Below are 14,261 nucleotides of genomic sequence, written 5' to 3'. Positions count from 1 at the left end.
CAAATCTATGAGTTGCTGAGCTGCCTGCAAGAAAGGAAAATGGCGAGCTGTAGGACGAAGACCTTCCAGCAGGGGGTTCTGCGCAGAAGGTACCGAAGCACCGGGACCAGTGATATCCAACTCCGCCAGACACTGAGTCACGAGGTCCGAGAGGTCCTCCTTAGGGAAGAACCGCCTCATGGTTCTATATGGCTCAATCCCCGGGGGGAGGTCCCCCTCATCCGGGAGGTCTGACTCGTCCGGCGAAACCTCCTGGTCCGATTGATCTGGACTGTCCAGAGGCGGGAGGTCCCGCTCCTGATAAGGCCGTGAGGGTCCAGGCACAGGATCCCTAGGTGCTGCCACCGTAGCGGCGGCCGCAGCAGGCGCCGCAGAGGCAGCCACCGCAGGAACCGCAGCAACAGCAGGAACCACCGGAGCAACAGGGACAGTATGGCCGGGATGGGAAGCCGTCTGCATCTGGACGAAGGCATGAATCCCCTTAAAGAGATCCACCCAGGAAATGGAAGCAGCCTCAAATCGCCGGGGTACAAGCTCCCCCGGGATTCCCGAATGGCCAAGACTGCCCCCCAAATCCGGGGTAGCCCCAGGGGAACTGTCAAGAAACTGCGGCTGAGACTGGTCCTGGCCGGAGGGTCCCCCTGCCGCCTCACATTGGGCACACAGTGAGTCTGGCGCAGTACTGCGTGTGGCCCTAAGGTGGCATGCAGAGCAGAGGCCAAGGGCTGAAATGCCTGAGACAAGCGGCTGCGCCGCTGAGGATGCGGCTGCGTGCTGATCCATACCAAATAGAACAAGCACGCAATAATATGCGGCAGCAATAGGCGCTTAATACAACAGGCGCACAATAGCAATAATATGCGGCAGCAATAGGCGCTTAATACAACAGGCGCACAATAGTAATAATATGCGGCAGCAATAGGCGCTTAATACAACAGGCGCACAATAGTAATAATATGCGGCAGCAATAGGCGCGTAATACAACAGGCGCACAAGAAGAAATGCGGCAGCAATAGGCGCTTAATACAACAGGCGCACAAGAAGAAATGCGGCAGCAATAGGCGCTTAATACAACAGGCGCACAAGAAGAAATGCGGCAGCAATAGGCGCTTAATACAGCAAGCGCACAATAATAATATGCAGCAGCAATAGGCGCCTAATACAACAGGCGCACAATAGTAAGAATATGCTGAATGGCATTCAATAGGCAATCAGCACTTAAGCAGGTAGCAATATACGCGTAATGGCATTCAATAGGCAATCAGCACTTAAGCAGGTAGCAATATACGCGTAATGGCATTCAATAGGCAATCAGCACTTAAGCAGTTAGCAAAATACGCTTAATGGCATTCAATAGGCAATCAGCACTTAAGCAGTTAGCAATAGACGCTTAACGGTAGGCAATAGGCAATCAGCAGTAAGCCGTTTAGCAATATACGCTCTATGGCATGCAATAGGCTTTCAATAATATGCGGCAAATACTCACAGTGGCAGCCAATATGCGAAAACAATACCATATACGCACAAGGAGGAAGAAAGCCGCGCCTATTACGGGCGCGGAATACCTGAATAGGGCCAAAAAATGGCGTCCTCCACGGCTTGCCACGCTGCCGATCCTCTAGGCTTCGGAGACCTGGGCGAAGAGACGTACGCCTTACCAGATCTTCGGCGCTCCCGGGCTGGAACTCAGGCGGTCTCCGGCTGCGGGGGAAAGGGCCAGTACCATTCACCACCGCGATTGAGGAACAGCACCCGCTACCTCGTCCACGCCGGGACCGAGGGCCTCGAAGCTCCACCCGGGGGGCTCTGCCCCTGCCGCGGTTCGGCCGGACCGAGGACTTTCACCTCCGGGGGACCACGGTAGTCACCCTGGGAAGCTCAACTGGGGGGAACGGACAGAACGTCCCCTGAGGAGCGCGGGGCGTAAGAGTCGAGGAGACAGGGAAAGAAGAAACTAGAACGAAAAGAAAAGAGAAAAAAATTAAAGTAGTCTTGGAAAGCACGCTGAACAGCGTGCAGGCACTCCAAACTGCTTTGGAGACGGAAATTACTGAATCGCTGCGCTTCCTGTGGGGCTATATACCCCGTGCTGACATCAGATCCGTCTCCAACTGCTAGCACGCGGATACTAACCCATTCGTACTGAGTCCATCTGGCTACACGCCAGGAAATGATGGTTTGCTGCTCTCTCTGAACAGGGTGCGGAATTGATCTACTTTCCTGTTGCAGGGGGGGGGAAGTGGACGGAAGATCCAATCTGCAACCTTCTGCTTCAGAGACCACGCATGGGGGTGGAAGGAACGACTCAAATCATCTGCCACCACGTTCTCTGTCCCTGGCAGGTACATTGCTTGTAGCAGAATGCCCTGGGTCAAAGCCCAAGACCAGATATGGTCTGCCTCCTAGCAGAGTATGAACAATCTCATGCCTCCTTGCTTGTTAACGTACCACATTGCCACCTGATTATCAATCTGGATGGGGACCACCTTGTTGGCCAAGCGATCTCGAAACCCCCAGGGAGTGTATCAGATCGCATGGAGTTCCAGGACGTTTACCTGCACCTCGCTTCCTGAATGGACCATCGACCCTGAATGGAGAGACCCTCCGCATAGCCACCCCAAACCTTGGAAGCATCCATCACTTTAGGACAAAGAGTCCTAAAGTGATGGAGTAATACGGAGGTGTACCTGAATGTCCTGGAAGACCTGGCACTGCTGGGAACTCAAGGTCCACTGCGCTCTGTGCATGCATATTCGAGCAAAGGGAGTGAAATGGACGGTTGCAGCCATGTGTCCCAACAGGAGGAGCATAAGGTGCGCCAAAACCTGGTGACTCAGTGATTACTCTCACCAGGGACACTATGGTGAGTGCTTGATCCCGGGGCAGAAACCCCTGGCTTGAGTTGTGTCAAACCTGGCATCAATAAAGTCCAGCTGAGGTGACGGGACGAGCTGCAAATTTGGGTAGCTGACCAGAAACCCCAAGGTCTCCAACACTGGAATGGTGTAGTGCAAGGACCACAGTGCTCCTTCCTGGGTGGCACTCTTGATAAGCCAATTGTCCAGGTAGGGAAAAACTTGCACTCGCAGCCGCTGGAGGTAGGGCCCTACCATGGCTAGGCACTCAATGAAGACACGTTGTGCAGATGCCAGGCCAAAAGGCACCACCCTGTATTGGAAGTGCTTCTTGCCCACATAAAGCAAAGATATTTCCTGTGCGCAGGGAGCAAAGCCAGTCCCCCCTTCGCAGGAGAGGAATCAGGGCGCCAAGCGAGACCATTTTGAACTTTTCCCATTTCAGGAATTTGTTCAAGGCTCTGAGGTCCAGAATAGGCCGGAGTCTCCCTGTTCTCTTCGGAATCAGGAAATATCTGGAGTAGATCCGCTCCCTCGTTGCTGTGGCAGAACAGGCTTAACAGCCCTGGGCATTATGAGGACAGAGAGCTCTGTCAAGAGTACCTCCTGATTCACTGAATGGCCCCAAAAGGAAGACGGGGGGGAGAATCTGGAGAGACGCTCCGAAAGTTCAACTTGTACCGGCGACGAATGATGGTCAGGACCCATTGGTCGGAGCTGATGCACAGCCAGCTGCCTGCAAAGAACCACAGCTGACTTCCAACGGAGGGTCTTCTGTCGAGGGCACAGGCGACTGGGCTTACACTCCCTCTCAGCCAATCAAAACCTGTGGTGGGAGCATTGCTGGGGTGCCGGCTGAGTCCTAGGGGCTCGTTGAAGCCTCAGGCAAGCCCTGGGGCCAGCTTGCTGAGACCTCGCCCTTGTCACCGGCAGATAGTACATGCGCGGTCAGTAAAAGGGTGCATTGACCCCTGCTGTGAGGGCTTCTTGCCTGACGACTGCGAGTCCGAGGTGCTGGCTGAAAGATGCTAGAGGGTCTCATGATGATCCTTCAATCCTGACCCCAAAGAGATTCTCTCTGGTACAGGGCAAATTTGTGAGGTGCTCCTGAACCTCTGGATGGAGGTCGGAGGCTCAAAGCCAGGCCATGCGGCGGACTCCAATGCCCCCTGTGGCCACTCTCACCAACATCTCAAAAATGTCTTATGCGGACTGGAGCTCATGCTTATCACATTCCAAGCTTTGCTGGACCACTTTCGAGAAGTCCTCCTGCAGTTGTTGAGGCAGACGTTCGACCAGATCTTCAACCTGCTTACAGAGGTTCCTGGAATACTGGCTCATATATAACTGGTAGCAGGCAATGCAGGCTGCCAGCATGGCACCCTGGAAGACTTTCCTCCCCAGGACATTCAGAGCCCTGAGTTCTTGGCCCGGGGGAGCCAAAGCATGGTTACGAGAACGTTTTGCCTTCCATAGAGCGGACTCCACCACCACGAACTGGTGCGGTAGCTGGCAGCGTTCAAACCCGTGGTAGGCTGAACGAGATACACCGCATCAGTCTTCCTGTTCACAGGAGGTACCGAGATGGGGTGCTCCCAGAGCTGGACAAAACATTTCTAGAAAATTTCATGGAATGGGACTGCCACCACCTCCTTAGAAGCATCTACAAATTGGAGAACTTCCAGCATCTTGTGCCTGGAGTCCACCTCAGTCAGGAGCTGGAAGGGGACGGATTCTGCCAAGGACTGTACAAAGCCTGCAAACATCAAGTCCTCGGGAGGGGATTTATGCCTTTCCTCTGGAGGAGACGGCTCAGAGGATCAGTCCTCGGAGTCAGCAGAAGACGACTCAGAGGCATTATCTCCCCACAGGTCGTATGTAGCATCCTCCTCACTGAGATCACCCAGAGACACTGGTGGGTGAACCCTTACTACGCTCTTGGCATGGGGCACTGAGGACACCGGGAGCCCGAAAGGCACCATGGGCATCGAAGGCCCCAAGGGCTTTGATAGCCCCAGTAGACCTTGGGCAATGCCAGTCATGAAGTCAGCCTCAGAAGAGGCACCACTGGGCCCAACGGACTCCCTCATCCGAAGAATCAACGATGGGAATAGTCTATGTTGGAGGCAGCATCGGTGCCCCCCGGGGCATCGAGGGCACCAGCAGCAGTTGTGTTGGCAGGGCACTGAGGAGCCCCGAGGGAGACCGATGTCCTGCACTGGTATCGGTGGGGACCACTTCGGGCCCTCGGCCTGAATGGAGGGTGACGCCTCCTCGGCCCAGGGCCGCTTCGGGGGCATCTTGGCCATCGCTGGTGCCCTCTCGAGCTTGTTGTTGTGCGAAGACGGAGACCAATGACGGTGCTTCTTTGCCTTCCCATGGTCCTTGGCCCAGTCTTTCCCCAGTGCCAAAGGAGATGGGGACGATCTGGACCTGGAAAGAAAAGAAAGAGATGTAGGCCAGTCCCCAGCACCCGATTCGATCTGGAGACCCAATGGTGGGAGAAGGCAGCATGGCCCAAGCAGCCACTGGATCCTCCTTCCCCAAGGGCGTCGACGACCCCGATGCAGAGGTCGAAGTACCGGACTTCCTGGGGCCGAATAGCTTCATCTTATCTAAGCGTGCATGGTGACCCTTAGGGGTCATCTGCCCGATGCCGCCATGTCAAAAAACAACCAACGAGCAGTCTATGTACGGTGTTCACCACAGAATGGCACCATTGGGGATCGACTGCGAAGAATGCAAAACTCAATGCGACGCCCCACTAACTAGGGCCAGGACAATATCAAGGGACCCGGCAAAGGAAAGAAAAATGAGAAAAGAACTTGAATGTGGAAGTTTTTCAAGAAAAACAGCACAAACTCCACATCTGCAAGATGACACCTCAGCAGAAGAGACTCAAGAGGGACATAAGAACATAAGAACATGTCATACTGGGTCAGACCAAGGGTCCATCAAGCCCAGCATCCTGTTTCCAACAGTGGCCAATCCAGGCCATAAGAACCTGGCAAGTACCCAGAAACTAAGTCTATTCCATGGACGCATGGATAGTTTCTAGAAACTTTGACAAACGTTTTCTATGCCGGGCTCCATCTGTCGTCAACCACTTGTGAGGATACCATCCTGTTTGTCCTAGGAGAAGAGCTTAATAAACCCTACTCTCACACCCTGTCCAAACATCCAATATCTTCCCTGACTTCACCCCATCCTTAAATTTCTTTAAGCAAGATAATTTTGCATTAACCTGATATTGGTTATCACTGGTTGCCTGAGATATTAATTTAGTATTAAGGAACTCTATATTTTTATGTTACCTTAATCTGACTTCAACTATTTACCCATTGAAATATATCACACATAAATCGACAAAACAGCTTCTCCTTACCAGATTTGGAAAACACCGTAGACTGAAACCGTAGAGATGACATAAGAGGAACATTCCCTATCTTCTGACCTACAAATTGTGCAGTTAAAACAGCATATGGGAAGCAATGTCGAGGTTTATCCACTGGCTTTGAGAAAGAATCATACTCATATAAATAAATCTGAAAAACACAAAGCAGAGAAGTAGGAAAGACTATTGTTTTTTCAAGCCTTTTCACTTACCTCAACTCCAGCTATTGCTTTCAATACAATAGATCTAGAAAATAAATCTGATCTTTAGTAATGTTAAGAATTACATGCAATAAAACAGGTAATCTTTGTTCACTATTACTTAAAAGTATATTCTCTACACTCCTGCCTGGCACAACCTGATTTACATTCACATCAGTGGTTCCCAATCTTTTTTGTGTCACAGCATACCCAGCAAATGGCACATTATCTACTTCAAAAAAAAACCCCAAAACAAAGAACTGAAACAATTTCCACCCTTATAAATCACTGTCCAAAAAGGAAATGTTATATGGGAAATCTTACATTAAATGCCACTCCCAAGAATTTTTTCAACAATTTTTTGTTAAGTCTATAACCGCATCATCAAGCCTGCCAGCGTGCTCTCTGTAGTTTCAAAACGAGAGCCGCCCGGACCTCTAATCATCTGCGGCATTTATTTTTCTGTTTTTACTTTTTTTTATCATTTCTTCTATTTTTCCTTATATCATGTATCTTTTATATCGCATCTAAAAAATATATCATCACTTATGAAAATCTCCAACCAGCTCGACAAACGGCTGACGTTTCGCAGCACAACTGCTTCATCAGGAGGTGTAGTTCATCAACTGTTGAATAAAATAGAGATTCTCTTCCATAGATATATATTCTCAATTTTCTCTGTCAGGTGAATTCCTATGTAAAAACAAATACTTCAATGTACCAAACTCTTATATATACATATTTCTATTACTTATCTGTGGTCGACAAGCAGTCAAACCTTCTAACTGGACGGACATCGTCTCACAACATGTTAAGACAAAAGGAACAGAGACCATCTTTACATCAGACGTAGGCTTATAAACAAACCCCGTCCAATCCCAGCATCACACGTCATTACTAAGTGTGACGTAAGCATCAAGTTTTCTTCACAGAAATACATTCAATTCTAGTTCAGCATTCAGACCTCTAGGATATAAAGCATCGAAAAAATGTATCCATCTTTGTTCTGCTCTCAGTAATTTCTTATTCATATCGCCTCCACGCCAATGAGGCAGCTTGTGGAATGTGTTCTGTGTGTATTAATATGCTTGCAACAACCCATATTCAATTTAAAAATCCACCAATAACAGTTAAGTTGAAACAACAGACGACATGTAAATCTATGGGAGCTATATACATCATTCAATGCCCATGTGAGATGATATTTGTGGGCAAGACTACATGACAACTGCGAACCAGAATCATTGAACACCGTTCTAGTTTAGCCACACAGCGCCTAAATGCACCGATAGTGCCCCACTGCCTTGAGAAAGGACATAGATTTGAGGAACTGCGGGTTTGCGTTTTAGAACAAATTTTGCCTCATTGGCGTGGAGGCGATATGAATAAGAAATTACTGAGAGCAGAACAAAGATGGATACATTTTTTCGATACTTTATATCCTAGAGGTCTGAATGCTGAACTAGAATTGATTGTATTTCTGTGAAGAAAACTTGATGCTTACGTCACACTTAGTAATGACGTGTGATGCTGGGATTGGACGGGGTTTGTTTATAAGCCTACGTCTGATGTAAAGTTGGTCTCTGTTCCTTCTGTCATAACATGTTGTGAGACGATGTCCGTCCAGTTAGAAGGTCTGACTGCTTGCCGACCACAGATAAGTAACAGAAATATGTATATATAAGAGTTTGGTACATTGAAGTATTTGTTTTTACATAGGAATTCACCTGACAGAGAAAATTGAGAATATATATCTATGGAAGAGTATCGCTATTTTATTCAACAGTTGATGAATTACAGCTCCTGATGAAGCAGTTGTGCTGCGAAACTTCGGCCGTTTGTCGAGCTGGTTGGTGATTTTCATAAGTGATGATATATTTTTTAGATGCGATATAAAAGATACATGATATAAGGAAAAATAGAAGAAATGATAAAAAAGTAAAAACAGAAAAATAAATGCCGCAGATGATTAGAGGTCCGGGCGGCTCTCGTTTTGAAACTACAGAGAGCACGCTGGCAGGCTTGATGATGCGGTTATAGACTTAACAAAAAATTGTTGAAAACATTTTTGTGAGTGGCATTTAATGTAAGATTTCCCATACAACATTTCCTTTTTGGACACAGACATTATATACTTCACCATCATCACTTTTCTCTTTCCTTCTCTCTCCTACTACCACTTTGGCATCCACATGGCCCATTCCCTCTCCCCATGCAACACCACCACTTCTGTTCCCTTAACTCTATCTCCTAGCATCACTTTATCTTCCCTCCGTCTCCCCCTATCACCACGACCTTTGCTCTACCCCTACTCCCTGGCACCATAACCTGCCCCTCCTTTCTCTCTCCCTGTTGCATCACCCCCTCCCCTCTCCCTCCATCCTCCAGGCATCATCACCTTCACCTCTTTCCCCTCACCCCCATTGGCATCATCTTCACTTTCCTCTCTACTCAATTCCTAGGATAATGACCTTCCCTTCTCTGTCCCCCAGCATCATCACCTTTTCTTCCTCTTCCCTGGCATCATTACCTTCCTCTCTCCCCAACCCCTGGCATCATAACCTTCCCTTCCTTCCCCACCATTCTCTCTCCACCCTGCCATCATCATCACTATCTCTTCCCTCTTCCCTGGTAGCACCAGCACGTCCCCCCTTCACATTCCCTCACCTCCAGGTATCTTCTTTCCTCTCCCTCCACATTTCTTTCTCTACTTCTTGATATTACCTTTTTCCTTCACCCACACACCAAAACACATTCAGCAGTCCCTTCTCCCCCATCCTTCTCATACCCTGAAGTGGCAGAAGTCAGGGAGCACTGCTTACCTGGTGCTACTTCTTCATCCTCTGCCAGCTTCACTCGGAAATCGGAACTGTATGGGGCCAGCAGATTTCATGAAATTATAGGGCCCATGCAGTTTCAGTTGCAGAGAAAGCCAGCAGAGGGAAAATCAGCAGCAGCAGATTAGCACTATTCTTCAGCTCCCTCCCTCACCCCTAAGTAGGAGGACATCCTGCAGACCAAGAGTTGTAGGGGGAAAGGTAAAATGAAGACTGCTGTGGTGCTTCAATTCTTAATGGCTTCTTTTTGTGGCACACCTGCACTTTATCATCCTTGCATATAATACATGTGCGATCACCTAGAAAAATTGACACTCCCGAGTCTGCTTACGTTTGTACGTGATTGTGTAGTGCAACATTTCCCAACTGATGTGCACAACATACAGTGGCTTGCAAAAGTATTCAACTCTCTAAAAAGTCAGGTTTGTGTGAATTACAAATGACACTTACACAGATTGTTCCAAACAGTATTACAAACCAGTATGCTCTTAAAGAGAAAATGTTTATTTGCACTTTTTGTAAAATAAAATTAAAATCAGAAAAATGCTGCTTGCATAAGTATTCAACCCCACATGCTGTGGAAGCTCCTAGTTTACGCAGATGAAAGATATTGCCCTAACAATTGGCTTATAATTGGCATTTACCTGTGAATCATTAAAAAAGGTCAGCTTTTCTGGATAAAAGACCACCTAATTCCAGGTCAGACTGTGAATCTGAAGGAAAGCTGTGAAAATGACGACCAACGAACATTCTAAGGAAATGAAAGATAAAGTTATAGACATGTACAAGATAGGAGAAGGCTACAAGTGCTTGGTTATTCCAGTGAGCAATGTTGGAGCAATTGTGAGGAAATGGAAGCTGCATCATACCACCAGAAACTGCCTAGACAAGGCCGTCCCTCAAAGCTCAGCATGAGAGCATGAAGGAGATTTGTGAGAGAAGCCACAGAGATGCCAACAATTACTTTAAAGGAGTTACAGAGTTCAGTGGCTGAGACTGGAATCAACCATATCAAGAGCTCTGCATTCAACTGGCCTGCATGGGAGGGTGGCTAGAAAGAAGCTATTACTGAAGAAAAACCACATCAAAGCATGGCGAGTTTGCCAGAAAACATCAGAGTGACCCAGCTAAAATGTGGGATAAGGTTTTGTGATCAGATGAGGCAAAAATGGAGATTTTTGGCCAAAATTCAAAATGCTGTGTGTTGAGCAAATCACTGCCCATTACTCAGTAAACACCATCCCAACAGTAAAGTATGAGGGTGGAACTATCATGTTGTGGTGATGCTTTTCCTCAATAGGACTGGGCATCTTGTTAAAATTGAAGGATGGATAGAAGGTGCAAAATTCAGGGAGATACTGCAAGACAGACTGCTTCAGTCTGCTAAAAAACTAAAACTTAGGAGAAGTTCAGCAGGACAATGATTCCAAGCACAAGGCCAAAGCAACACAGGAGTGGCTGAATAACAAAAAGGTGATTTCCTAGCAGGTAGCCAGATGGACTCAGGACCAATGGGTTATGTGTTCCCCTGCTAGCATAAGAACATAAGAAAATGCCATACTGGGTCAGACCAAGGGTCCATCAAGCCCAGCATCCTGTTTCCAACAGTGGCCAATCCAGGCCATAAGAACCTGGCAAGTACCCAAAAACTAAGTCTATTCCATGTTAACATTGCTAATGGCAGAGGCTATTCTCGAAGTGAACTTAATAGCAGGTAATGGACTTCTCTTCCAAGAACTTATCCAATCCTTTTTTAAACACAGCTATACTAACTGCACTAACAACATCCTCTGGCAACAAATTCCAGAGTTTAATTGTGCATTGAGTAAAAAAGAACTTTCTCTGATTAGTTTTAAATGTGCCCCATGCTAACTTCATGAAGTGCCCCCTAGTCTTTCTACTATCCGAAAGAGTAAATAACCGATTCACATCTATCCGTTCTAGACCTCTCATGATTTTAAACACCTCTATCATATCCCCCCTCAGCCGTTTCTTCTCCAAGCTGAAAAGTCCTAACCTCTTTAGTCTTTCCTCATAGGGGAGCTGTTCCATTCCCCTTATCATTTTGGTAGCCCTTTCTGTACCTTCTCCATCGCAATTATATCTTTTTTGAGATGCGGCGAGCAGAATTGTACACAGTATTCAAGGTGCGGTCTCACCATGGAGCGATACAGAGGCATTGTGACATTTTCCGTTTTATTTACCATTCCCTTTCTAATAATTCCCAACATTCTGTTTGCTTTTTTGACTGCCGCAGCACACTGAACCGACAATTTCAATGTGTTATCCACTATGACACCTAGACTGAGCCAGATTTCAAAGCTGACTTCACCCTAGATATACTCCTGCAGTGACCTCAGCCATTCAGTATCTCTCCATCTCCTAGCAGAAGTGGACGCTATCCCCACACAGGCAGTGGTATCTAGCGGGTTTGAAGAACTAAACCAAAGGAGAAATTTTATCTTTAAATTGAAAAGAAGATCAAGCCCTGCTCTCCTGTGGTGATACCTAAGGGTCCCTCCCCCAGTTGAGAATTCATGAGGTGATTTCTGAGATCCCTCAAAGGTGTGCCTTGGTCTGATAGCCGGCTCCCGGTGTGGACTTTGCTGCTGAAGCAGCTGAAAGGCAGCGGGTGTAGAAGCTGAGCACGGCAGTGAAGGACTAAGCCCTCTCCCCCCGCAGCCTGAGAACGTCTCTGTACTCAGCTGGTAAGCACTGAGACCAGGTAAGTAGAGAATAACTTCTCTGAACAAGAGACGTGGAAGGGCTTCGGTAAGTCTTTCCTCTGGTCTCTTCGCTCGGCGCACCATACCGATATCGTTCCCGATCCCTTTCGGGCGAGAGAAGGGGATTTCCGAGTGGGTTGAGCAGCCCCCACCAGTGGGCTAGGCCCCACTTCAGGTTCGGTGGACTCTCCACAGGGCGATCCAGGGCACCGCCATCTTGCACGCGATTTGGTGCGGCACCATTTCCCCTCTCCGGCCATCGGTACTCATGGTGTGGGCCGGCCATCTGTGCATCTAACGTGAGCTTAGATATCTGCATAGCTGCGCACACAACTGTGCGTACAACTTACTGCACAACCGGCCGCTTTGACATACGTGCGCCGAGGGGCGTCTGTTGCTCTTGAGAGGCATTAACCGGCTAAATGCACAAGCTACAGTGGTTAAGGCCTTGGCAACAAAGAAGGTCAGACAACACTCCCTTTGCATGTCCTGTCATATTAGGGCTGCACAGTCTGACCTGGAATCCTGCCTATGCCAGCATTGCGAGGAGGCCCAAGGAGGACTCTATTCTCAAAACTTCTCCTATCCCGGCCCATCCCAGTCGAAGGATGAGTCAGCTATGACCTTATCCAGCAGCACCCCGGACCTGAGCAATTCCAGGGTGGCATCCTCCCTGGGAGAGGGCAGTTCAACGGCCCCTAGCCTGGTTCCTCCTGGGCCAAATATGGACCCGGCGGCCTTCTCTGGTTGGAATGTTTTCAGGGCCTCCAAGCCTTTGTCCAGGCACAGTCAACCCCTGCCCCTGCCCAGGCTGAATCCCAACTAGGAAGGCCTCGCCCTCCCAGCCCTGTCAGCATGCCTCAGGACATGCCTCGCCTCACCAAGGGTATTCCTGACAGGGACCCGGACACCACGGACAACGATGGGGATTCATTAGAAGATGGGGAAATCCCTCCAGTCCTGGAGTCATACTGGACCATGCTTCAATTCTTCCACAGAGATGAATTACCGGCCCTAGTCTCACAGACCCTCAAGATTCTGGGAGTTCCAGGCACGGACCCTATGTCGGAGCCAAAGAGGAATCTCATCCTGGTGTCTCTACGGAAACGCCTGCGTTTCCCGAAAGTGGATGTCTTGGTCTGCGCCATCTCAAAGTGAACTATCCCTGTAGAGAGAGAAGTGACCATGAAGGATACTCACAATTTGCGGTTAGAATCCATCCTTAAGCAGGCCTTTGACGCGACAGCAATGACACTATAGATCGCTTCCTGTTGTGCCCTGGTGGCTCGCTTGTGTCTGGCTCCTCTCGAGAGAGGAAGATAGCTCTGGGGCACACGCCGAAGAGACGATCAAACCCGCCGCAGTCTACCTCGGCCAGAGGAGTAGCCTCAGTGGTGGCGGCCAGAAGACAGCTATGGTTGTGAAACTGGTTAGGGGACGCAACTTCTAAGGTGAACCTCACAAAGATGCCCTTTAAGGGATCCTTCCTATTCAGAAGCGAATTGGAGAAGCTAGCCATTAAGTGGGGCAAATCTCCAGTGCCCAGGCTACTGGAAGATAAGAAAATAGATGTCAAAGCACACCTCACCCATGAGGAGTCAGGCCAGGGGCTCCCAGTGCTTCCGGGACTTCAGAAACTTGTCATTTCAGTCAACTCGGCCCTCGAGAAGATTTCAGTCCTTTCGGAACTGACAATCAAAAAGAGGAACAGGTTTGGGCTCAGGTTCAACTGAACTTCCCAATGAAGTTGGGCCGACCCATTTTCAGGGAGAGGAGATAAGGGGCCGACTCTCCCTCTTCTATCAGTGGTGGGTCGAGATCACGTCAGAACAAATGGATACTGGACATCATACGAGAAGAGTATGCTCTCGAATTCCACAGCATCGCTCGGGTCAGGTTCATGATGTCACATTGCCACTCCTAGCACAAGAAACTGGCAGTGGAATCCACACTGATAAGGCTCCTCAGACTGAAGGCTATAACTCTGGTACCTACACCCCAAGTACATACGTTGCGCTATTCCATCGATTTCATTGTGCTCAAGAAAGCAAGCTCATATCGACCCATCCTGGATCTCAAGAGCGTCAACCATCATCTGCGGATAATTCACTTTCGTATGGAAACTCTCCGCTCCATCATAACGGCATTGCAACCGGGAGAGTTCCTAACTCCCTGGACTTCTCGGAAGCCTACCTCCATATTCCAAATCCATCAAGACCACCAGCGTTTTCTACACTTTGCGGTATTGG

The 14,261-nt window shown here is 48.6% G+C and overlaps 1 protein-coding gene across 1 annotated transcript in view; it reads right to left on the bottom strand.

Annotated features, from left to right (window-relative positions):
* Nucleotides 1-6,256: 6,256 nt before the first annotated feature.
* TEX15 (testis expressed 15, meiosis and synapsis associated) overlaps nucleotides 6,257-14,261 on the bottom strand; it is a 225,256-nt gene continuing 217,251 nt past the window's right edge. Inside the window, exon 4 of the transcript XR_003856822.1 lies at nucleotides 6,257-6,400. The gene's annotated coding sequence lies outside the window, so the exon portion shown is untranslated. The remainder of the gene's footprint in view (nucleotides 6,401-14,261) is intronic.

This window comes from Rhinatrema bivittatum, chromosome 1, assembly GCF_901001135.1.
Source record: "Rhinatrema bivittatum chromosome 1, aRhiBiv1.1, whole genome shotgun sequence".
In the NCBI taxonomy this organism is placed as follows: Eukaryota; Metazoa; Chordata; class Amphibia; order Gymnophiona; family Rhinatrematidae; genus Rhinatrema; species Rhinatrema bivittatum.
The sequence above is the reverse complement of the archived record's forward strand: the minus strand, read 5'-3'. Positions and strand labels throughout refer to the sequence as shown.